This window comes from Homalodisca vitripennis, unplaced genomic scaffold (assembly GCF_021130785.1).
Source record: "Homalodisca vitripennis isolate AUS2020 unplaced genomic scaffold, UT_GWSS_2.1 ScUCBcl_6181;HRSCAF=13270, whole genome shotgun sequence".
Classification (NCBI taxonomy): Eukaryota; Metazoa; Arthropoda; class Insecta; order Hemiptera; family Cicadellidae; genus Homalodisca; species Homalodisca vitripennis.
This window is the reverse complement of record NW_025782290.1, coordinates 1-10,737: the sequence shown is the minus strand read 5'-3', so window position 1 is coordinate 10,737 and position 10,737 is coordinate 1. Positions and strand designations below refer to the sequence as shown.

The following is a 10,737-nucleotide window of genomic DNA, read 5'->3' as shown; positions in this document are numbered from 1 at the left end:
AGGAATCGAGCAGTATGAGAGTGATATAACTGACTTATTAAAACTTTTGCCACCTGTAGGACATTCTAGAAATAAGCGTGGACTTATAAATGCAGGAGGTTATGCATTAAAGTGGTTATTTGGTGTACCGACTAGTGAAGATTTAGAACATGTAAATACCAAGGTAGACGAACTAAAGTTAATAAGTGGTACAGTTGTTAGTTCGCGTCATACACAAATAACTTTGATGAAAGATATTAATTCTAGAATTGTAAGTAACACTAAAGCTATTCATGAGATAATGATTAAGTTATCTACAGCCAACGACAAGTTAATAACATCATTAACAAACTTCAATGAACAGAATATAATGATGCATCAGTCCTTAGCAAAACATATGGCAATTACAACAATGTTAAGACATTTAGGTCAAACTGTTGATGAAGCTAAGTTAAGAGTAGTAGAGTTTAGGCAAGCATTAGAACTTATATACTCTGGTAATATAAGCAGTAAACTACTAAATCCACATGATTTCACAAAGGTTTTGAATAAAATTGAGAAGAGTATACCATCTCATTTGAAACTAATTGTTCCTGTAAATAATGAAGATATATTTTTGTATTATGATCTTTGTACAGCACAAGCATTAGCTAACCCAGCTAGCATAAGATTGATTGTTACAGTACCATTAAGCTCAATTGATAGACAATTTTAAACCTATAAAATAGAAGTGATACCACTTTATCAACCTAGGTTAAGACATTGGTTAGTTTGGAAAATTGAACACGATTACTTGTTGATATCTAAAGATAGGCAGTACTATGTACCTCTCACCTCAGATGAATATGTTCAATGTAGGCACAGTTATGTTAAAATTTGTCCAAATTCAATAAAGTGTATTACACCATACAGTCGATGGTTGCATCTATTCACTGTTTATGGGATTAAGTTCTGTAACTCCAAAAGTGTAACAGAGTTCTAACTGAGAATGTAAACTCACCGTTTTGGTTACAAAAATGGCAATGACTGGATTTATAGTGTTGCAGAACCTTACAAAGTAATATTAAATTGTTTTAGAAATATTGAAGATGATACATCTGTAATTAAAACAGACATTGTAAAAGATTATTTAGAAGTTGTTGTTAACACCTCAGGTATCATAAAACAAATATCAAGGTGTGATATTTTTGGAAAAAGTGGTAAGATATTTTCAAGAATCAGAGGGAATATAGTTTATAAAAGAAATATTACGCACCTTCATATACCGAAAATAAACATATTGCAGCCGAATGAAACCTCTCTTATATTATTAAACAATAACTTAACTTTTGAAACGCTAAAAGATATAAAAAGGAATCTAATTGATGATCATATAGAAATAGGACTAAATTCATTATTGCAAGGATCTAATGTAAACCAACCTGTCATCATTAATGTAAATAAGAATTATAATTTTATTGTCATATATGTAGTTTTAAGTTTTAAATTGTGTACTGCTCGTAGTTTTTATATGTCATAGGAGAATAAGACGCCTTTGCACGACCAGTCGGCAGCAAAGACAAACTCAGAGCACAAGCGGCCCAGACCAGAGCCAACTGACGGTGAGGGTGGAGGAAGGAACTCCATTAGCAGAGATCATCCACGAAGCCTCCTTTGTTCGGATGACCCCCCCTCATGATTAAGTAGTGAAAAAAATGTGAACATTTTTAAAATCTTTAAAGTGACAAATCAAAAGACTCTGACCGGCTTGTGACTCTGAAAGGAAATATTGTATATTAGTAATAATCCTAAATCTTAATAGTATCATGGTTATGTAAACTTAGATTAAAAATATGTTATTAATAATGTGGGGAACACTTCAAAGAAAAAAAAAACATTTTAAAGTATCAAATAAGTCATTAACATACGAATGTAATAAATTCAAGATGTGGCCATCACTTCGATCCTATGACACATCTTTTCCAGAGGAGAGGGTGATGTAACGACCCGAACCCAATATTAACAATAATTCAAGAAATTATGCTTTATTTGGTTTTATAAAAATTTCATTCATCTAGTAAAATTTAACTAAAGACATAATAATTGTAAAGTGTACAGCACTGTTGAGGAGGTCAGCAGTAAGACTGCTGACAATGCAGAGTCAGCACCTGCGTGTGCTGGGAAGCTAGTCTAGTTCAGGCCTCAGACTCGTAGACATGTAACTCTCTGTCGCCCTATTATAAAATTTTCTAAATTCTTTCAATAATGTAATTCAATACTTTATATCATTCAGAAGTGCTCTCCCCTTTTTAACCAATGTAAATTGTGTAATTCTTATAAATTAATCATCAATAAACAGAGTTTTTAAAAATTCAATCGTTGTTGCACAAACTTTATTTCTTTTTCCGGAATCATCCGGTGGTGGCAGCGGATACCAATTAATCCCCAAATCGGTCGCGTTACACTTATTAATATTTTTTTGTTTAGTTCCTAGATTAAATGTAAATTTGACTAAGATTTTTTTTGTAGTCATTACTGGCATGATGCTCTATTATTCTTAGTACTAGCTAGTGCTCTCTTTTATTGTTTTCATTTTGTAATTTTCTTTTTCTAAGAATCTTTTTACTGTACAAGTATTTATTTTTTGTAAAAAAATTATGTACAAAAGAAGTGAAAATAAATTATTCTTATTCTTAATTAAGGAATAGTTAAATATTTTGCAAAGCTTAGTTAAAAATTCAATAATAAGTACTTGTAACAATTTTTAATCATTTAAGTATTCAACAACTGAATAGTATATCCGGTTAATGAGGTAGCATTTTAAGGAAGTTTTAAATGCACTTATGGAATTTGCATTCTTTAGATTTGAAGGCAATTTATTAAAGATTTCTAGAGCTATAATAAGGAGCCTGCTCCGAATAGTTTTAATTAGTGTATGGAGTATTATAGGGGTTGATTTCTGATGTTATAATGGTGCAATACTTAATTTTTTTTAAAGAGTTGTTATTAGTTTTAAATAGTAAAAGGGTTTCTAAAATATAAAGAGATGGTAAAGTGAGAATGTTATGGTTTTCAAAAAGTGGTTTGCAATGTTGTCTTTTTTTAAATTTGAACATGATCCTAATGATATATTTCTGAGTTTTGAAAATATGTTTTAATAGCACCGAATCTCCCAAAAAAAAATATATTTTTAGAATAATTAATGGTGAACTAAAACCCTTTTTTAGAAAATTAATTTTAATTTTATTTCATACACAGAGGTTAATGTACACACTGAAGATGGTTAATACCAAAACAAGTGTATGAAACAAAACTAAAATTAATTTTCAAAAAAAAGTTTTTAGTTCACCATTAATTCTAACATAAAGATGACCCTATAAAGTGGAGTAAGTAATAACATAACTATATTTTTAATTTATTGGTTAGTGATTTGTAGTAAAACAGTAAACGATAAATAAAATATACACGAATGTTCTTTAGTGATGAGTAGTGATTTAGGGAAGTAGTAAAAACAGTAAGACTGGTAATCCCAACACCACGTGTTCACATGAAATTGATGAATAAAGTCAAATTTAAATTTAATTAAATAGTAAAGAATTTTTATCCTGAAGTGTATATCAGTGGTGAGTATAATAAGACCGTTGACACTGGGTATACAACAGCAACGAGAGGCTTGACCTTGAACTTACGACACCACCTAAACAGGGCTAGGCCTATATTTACAGACCCACATTTTTTTATTTCTACATTTTGGAACAAACAACGCAAGAGAAAATAATATTCTTATTTGAATACACACACAAACTACAACATACAACGTTTGGGAAATCATTTACTCTATACACCTGGACTTGAACTTCAACATAAGGAGCAACCAACTTCAGGCTGTTCATAAACTGAAGTAACTTGGATAGGCGAACAACTTTATACGGCACCACCAACGTGGGGCTGTTTACTTAACCTACACATACTTGAACTATGTTATCTCAAAACATCTTAATGGGGTTTAACCCTTTCCGCGCTACGGCAATTTGGGACGCACCATACCCAAACGCTACATATACCTCAAAATCTTTTTTTCCATAAAGTCAACGCTAATGTTGTTTTTGAGTTTGTTACCATATAAAAAGACTTTTGGGGATGAAAAAAGAATAATTTTTGTAATATGTTTATTTAACTTATAAAACAATATACATACACAAAATTTAACGAAATATTGAACGAAATTTTACTATCTTGTACAATATTATATTATAGTATATTTATATATATATATATATATATATATATATATATATATGTATATAGTATGTATATTATAGTTAAAATAAAACATTAATGGATATAAAAAAATCTAAAATTCAGCCATCACCGTTTTCAAGGTAACATCAACATGTGGTATGTCTTGAAACACGTATCCGGGTGCAGGTTCGGCCGTGGCGGTGCATGTCTCGCACACGTAAATGGGTCTCCTTGCGTAAACCGTTGCGTGTACACACAACACGTCTTCCCAATATGTCAAAAACCAATTTGACAACGTACGCACAACAGTTTCCACTCGTAGTCCGCGAACGAACTAAACCGGTGAGGTTAGTTTGTCAGTAGCGCTAGTGTCTGGCAAAACAGGCAGTGGCATGAGTAGTGCGCTGCCATTTTGCAGCTTGGAGAACAACCGTGAGGCGGGGACAACTATTACTATTACTGTGTTTTTTCTATTGAGGGATTTATGCTCCAGCAGCTGATGCACTCCACCGGCAAAACTGGGAACTACTTACTCCCAAAAATAAACTCAATGTTTAAAAGCGAATATATATTTGTCAACAGCGTTTTTAGCAAAGTAAAAATTGGCGGTTATATTTGTCAACAGCGCGCAAAGTGTTAAGATATGGAACTTTTCTGGAGTATACCATGAGCAGTAGAATACAGGCCCAATACAATAAAAGATGAAACCACTAACTCAGTTTTTATGCTTATTTAGGTTACGATCTTTAAATAAATTGAAGTTACCTTTTTGAAAATTGCTGTGGGATTGTTGTCAATGTGCGGGTATGTCACATGTTGCCGACAAAAACACGTTGTACCTCTTTCTTCTCCAACCCCCGATTTCCAGTTGCAAAGTTTGGTGATAGACAGCCAACTTTTTAGGATCAAAAAATACTCTCCATGATCTTTTCTCACCAGGTTCAAGATTTATTCTTGCTGTGAACTTCTCTTCTACTGTCTCATCTGAAAAATTTAAAAACAGTTAAAGAGAATAAAAGTATGTATTTAATATAAATTTTATACTTGTCAATAAACTAATTATTGTTATTTTATTCGTCGTCATCAGCCATAAATAATGAAATTTATTATTATTTATAATTCTGTCCAAAATTATAAAATATAAAAAGATAATATCAAAATATAAATACTAAAAAATGTTGTTATAGTTAATATAGTGGTCTCACTGATGTGGACTTTACATGACCATATCCTATTTGGGTCACCAAAAGTTCATATTATATACAATTTCATTACAGTACTTTTACAAATTTTAGATGAGTGCATAATTAAAACTATGATTTCAAAATAGAACTATTTTTTACTACATTTTAATTATATAACAGTACTGTATAAAGAGTTTTTAAAAAGTAAAATTTCTAAATTATAAAAAATCTGGTTAAAAATTATAAAGTTGTAATAGTAATTTCTTGTCCATGAGTTCCCACAAAATTTTCTGTCTCGTTCAAAATATTTTGGGTATGGAATGTTGAGTTTACCTCCAGTTCACCATACTCTGAGAGTAGCATCTGAAATTTTAACTGTCATAGATTTGACTTCTGGAATCTGCTGGAGTCATGTCCGTCTAAATTATTTTGGGTATCTTGCAAAAACTTTTCTTTTTCCGATATTAAATAACCAAATTGATCTATTAGTGTAATATGGGGATTCTATAATCCACGATAGTACTACTACATAGGCATAACTATGTGAGGGGATGGTGAAGAGGATATAATTCCCTAAAACTTTAAAAATACTCAAATAACAGCTATTCAACTTTGAAATACAACAGTTAAAAAGTTTATTTTGAATCTAATTATCTTAATCTATTAATCTAAGGCCTACCTAATTTATTTAAATTTTGATTTATGCTATACCCTTTGGTGTGATGTGCTCTTCAAACAGTTACATCCCCCTCGCAAAGCCAAGTTACTCCACTTTACTGATGAGCGATTTTCTTCTTCATTACTTTACAAACAATTGAACACCAAGATCACATTGAGCTCTGGGAAATGGTAAAAGTTCCGAGAATAAGGCTAAAAACTCACCTTACATAAACTTTTAACCAAACAAGATCATCACCCATTATGTTGTGACGTGAAGAATGGTGTATTTCAATATTTGCTGATGGTTCAGTAAAGTTGTTATCCAGTCATTTATCTACATTATACCAGCAACAGCACTGGAGGTGTCACCACTACACTATATACGAGGTCCAATCAAAAAGTATCCTACCTTTTGGTGCAACGTAAAACTGAAGTTACCTGAAAAAAGCTGGCGTTAATTTTCTTCAAAATAAGCACCCTGAGAAGCAACACAACGATTCCAGCGACGTTTCCACTTCTGGAAGCAGTCTTGAAAATCACTTTTTGGCATCAGCCGTCGTTTTTTTTCATAATTGCTTCTCGACTTTCAAATCTGGTGCCTTTCAATGGTTTTTTGAGGTGGGGGAAGAGCCAAAAATCGCATAGAGCCATATCTGGAGAGTACGGAGGCTGAGGAACTTGCTGAGTGCCGTGTTTCGCCAAAAAAGTTTGAATGAGCTGGCGCATTGTCGTGGTGTAGCCGCCAATTTTGAGACGCCCACAAGTCAGGTCTTTTGCGGCGAATCGCATCTCGGAGACGACGTTGGACACTTAAAATAGTACTGTGCATTCACAGTTTGACCCTCAGGGGCATATTCATGGTGCACAACTCCACGGTGGTCGAAAAAAAACAGTAAGCATCACTTTGACATTGCTTCGAACTTGCCTTGCTTTTTTTGGCCGAGGATCATATCCATAGACCCAACTTTTGTCTCCAGTTATTATCGATGTCAAAAAAGTCCGCATCATCCTCACAACATTGCAGCATGTCCTCGACAACATCCAATCGCCGTTGCTTCCTGCTCGTCTGTCAGCAATTTTGGCACAAATTTTGCGGCTACCCGGCACAATCCCAAGTCATCCGTTAAAATTGCTTCAGCTGATCCGAAACTGACATCTAACTCAGTACTTACTTCCTCCACAGTCATTCGACGATTTTCACAGATCAAAACTTTTGCTTTCTCGATGATATCCGGAGTTCCACTTGTTTTTGGTCGGCCCCGAACGCGCGTCACTTTCTGCCGAGGTTCGACCACTTTTGAAACGGTTATACCACTCTTTAATCTGCGTAACACTCATTGCCTCATTTTCGAATGCTAGCTGAATTTTCCGAATGGTCTCACTATGTTTTTCTCCGAGTTCCACGCAAAATTTAATGCAATAACGTTGTTCCACTTTTTCTGTCATCTTCACAGTTAGAGAAAACCGATACGCGCACTTGACTTATCAGTACATACTGACCCGTCTCCGGCGAACCAGTCGGGGGATAAAGATAAGACTTTGTACCTTTCCTTATCATAGTAGGAAAAACTATTGTCGCAACAAATCTTATCTCATTATTGGCAGCAGAAGCCGCGATACACAACGAGGTCGGATACTTTTTGATTGGACCTCGTATAATATATGTATTCTAATCATTCAGTAAACATTGCTCACCAAATATGAACTATTTAAATTTACATTACTTTACCAACATAACATTAAATGAATGTTGAGGTTAGCTCCAGTTCACCTTTCTCTTAGTGCAGCATCTGAAATTTGATAATTTTATCTGATATATTTTACTCATGGAATCTAGAGTCATATTTGTCTGAAGAGTCAGTGATTGAGAGGCTCAAAACCAACTATTTAGGTGACCGACGGCGAAACGATGTAAACTACAAAAAATAGTGTTATCTATGTGAAACGATATTCTCATTGTCTCATCAGGTGCACAATTGAGTGCACTACGATTTTTAGACACATTTTTAAAGCACGGTGTAACAAGTAAGTTTTTTACATGTAACATATTTATAGTGGAAAGGGTTGATTCAACTTTGAATGTTGAGTTTTACTCTCTTCTAGATCTAGATTACACTATATTCTGTAGTCTAGGTGTCTACGATGTGAAAACAATGCAAAGTTTTGAACATTTTTTATCACCGATCTTTCTTGGATATCTTCATAAGAACGTGATTACACATTCCAGGAGTCAAGTCTGTGACAGTGTCAGATTTCAGACGCTGCACTATGAAAAAGGTGAACTGGAACTAAACTCAACATTCAAATTAAATCAATCTTTCCCATTATAGCTACATAATGTGTATAACAAACAATATAATCTTCAAATGAGACATCTCCCATAATCCTAAAACCAAAAATAAGGCGTTAAAGTGTTTCAAGTTAAAAAATAGTTCTTATGTGTTACAACTTAAGGTTGTTTCACTACATCCAGTTCTTAACAAGTGCATTACCTGTGCTAAGGGTGGATACAGACGTCCCTGATTTCTTTGATTCTGTTGCGGAAGCAGAATCTCCAGATGCTTCTATAACAACTTCCTCCACAGTAGCATCCCTTTCAGATTTTATAGAGTTTTCACTTTTGCTAGTTTTGAACTGAGAGGATGATGCAACTGAATGAGCACTTTTTTCACTTATAATTTCATCTGAGTTTTCTTCTTCTTCCTGTAGGGTTTATCATTTTTAAGTTTGTTCATTTGGTAATGTTATGAAAAATATGGAACTAGTAAAGTAGACTAAAGCAAAACAGTGGATTTGCTTACAGATACAATAGACAATATTCTTTATTTACATATTCATAGAGAATAGTAACAGTGTCCTTAAAACTAACAATATTAAAATTTGTATACAATAAATTGGTCTTGTTTTTTCCATCAAAAATCTCTTTCTAGACATTCTTCAATGGTGTAGTAGGGATTTTCTAGTAGCCACTTCTTTACTTCACTCCTGAAAGCCTTTGTGTTACTCTTCTTCAGATCTTCTGGTAAATAGTTCCACAGCTTCATACCCATGTATGATGGCATCTCCTCCTCAAACAGGGCCATTCGATGCACAGGAAGATGAAAGTTTTCCTGCCCTTCGAGTGTTGTAATGATGGATGTCACGACCTCTTGTGACATGTTCAATCATTATATGAACTTCATTTTGCAAAATAAAGTAACCACAGGAGCTGTAGAGAAGTTGGACAGTGGCTCTATCTATTTAAATATAAAAATTAGTTTTGATTAATTCCAGACACAATAGAATTGATCAGTTTCAGAACTCACATATCAATCATTTTTTCATTTCTTCCCATTCAAGTTTCTTGAAGTTGGTTTCTTATACTTTTCCTAATTGTATTTTGCATTAATGACAAACACAGTAATGCAATGTGTTTAATGATTTAGTCATTATAATTATAGCATGTTTTATATTCCTGTAAATGTAATTTTTTTTGATCTTGTATAACAAAATAATAATAAGTATGAAATGTGATATTCCATTTAAAAATGTATCCACTTTTAAAGCAAATTAGCATTTTTGTTGAATTAGAATTTACGCTGAACAAAAATAAAATATATTGAAAACTTCAAATTATTATAATTAATTATATCATATACTCATTTAGTTATATACTACACAAACCTGTTGGGAATCTTCTACATCAACTACTTGTTCTGTTTCATCAGTTACATCATCGTCAGAAAACTCCAATTTCAAGTTCAGTAAATTTACCATCCAGGATTTTGAAATAACCAAGATCAGTGTTTCCTGTTCTAATTTCAGGCGTTTTTACAGAAGCTAGCGTTAAAGGATGTGGCAATGAGATTTCAAACCACTCTTTTTCGACTTCTAAAAGGCAATAATATAAATCAAATTATTATTTTCATAGATTTTTGAGTTGAATGTATTATGTTTTTTGTCTATAATAAGACTGCTTATATGCAAATAAAGTTCTAAATTATTTGTAGACAGAAAAATAATTGGGTTGCTATTTATTTGATGATTTTGATACAGTTAGTGTAATAAATAACTGTTATGATAAAATAAATTTCGTGATGGTATATTTATTTTTATTATACTATTCATAGGTTTCCAAAAAGTGAAACAATTCATGTCACAATCATCAGACTTTAGCGAGAATTCACATGAACATCACCTGTCCAAGAGCAATTTGGGACTAAGGATTTCTGAGTAAAACTACAAGTATTTTGAGATTGATTTTACGAATAATGGGCTCACAGAGACTAAATGAAGTACTTGATTTGTCATAAAACCCTCTTCAAATGGAAACATTTTGTCTAAAAACCCAAAAAAAACAGATTGATAAAAATTAAATAATTTGAAAATGGAGTGGAATACCACAGGAAGGTTCACTTCTGGCTGGTTTATACCTTCTTGTTGAACCTACAGGATGCACAGTAAAACCGATGAGTCACTTAAATTTGGACAATCCTATGGATGTCCACTAATCGCAAATATTCAGATACTGGGAGGACTACCAATGGAGTTATTGGAACTCCCTAAGTGTTATAGGCAGTTGATAGACTAGATATGGGTGTCCTACCCCTACTCGCTTTGATTGGAGAGGCTGGTACAGAGCTGGCCTCCCTTTCTTAAAAAGATGACATGACTGAGATAAAATGCCCAAAGTCCTCCCTCTTGGATCTCGACA

At 33.2% G+C, this 10,737-nt stretch overlaps 1 long non-coding RNA gene across 1 annotated transcript; it reads right to left on the bottom strand.

Annotated features, from left to right (window-relative positions):
• Nucleotides 1-5,048: 5,048 nt before the first annotated feature.
• On the bottom strand, nucleotides 5,049-9,765 carry LOC124373697. The gene is made up of 3 exons (XR_006923461.1): nucleotides 9,708-9,765; nucleotides 8,537-8,747; nucleotides 5,049-5,184 (listed from the first exon to the last, which is right to left on the bottom strand). It is a non-coding gene; the product is annotated as an uncharacterized LOC124373697 (long non-coding RNA).
• Between the last annotated feature and the right edge of the window lie 972 nt (nucleotides 9,766-10,737).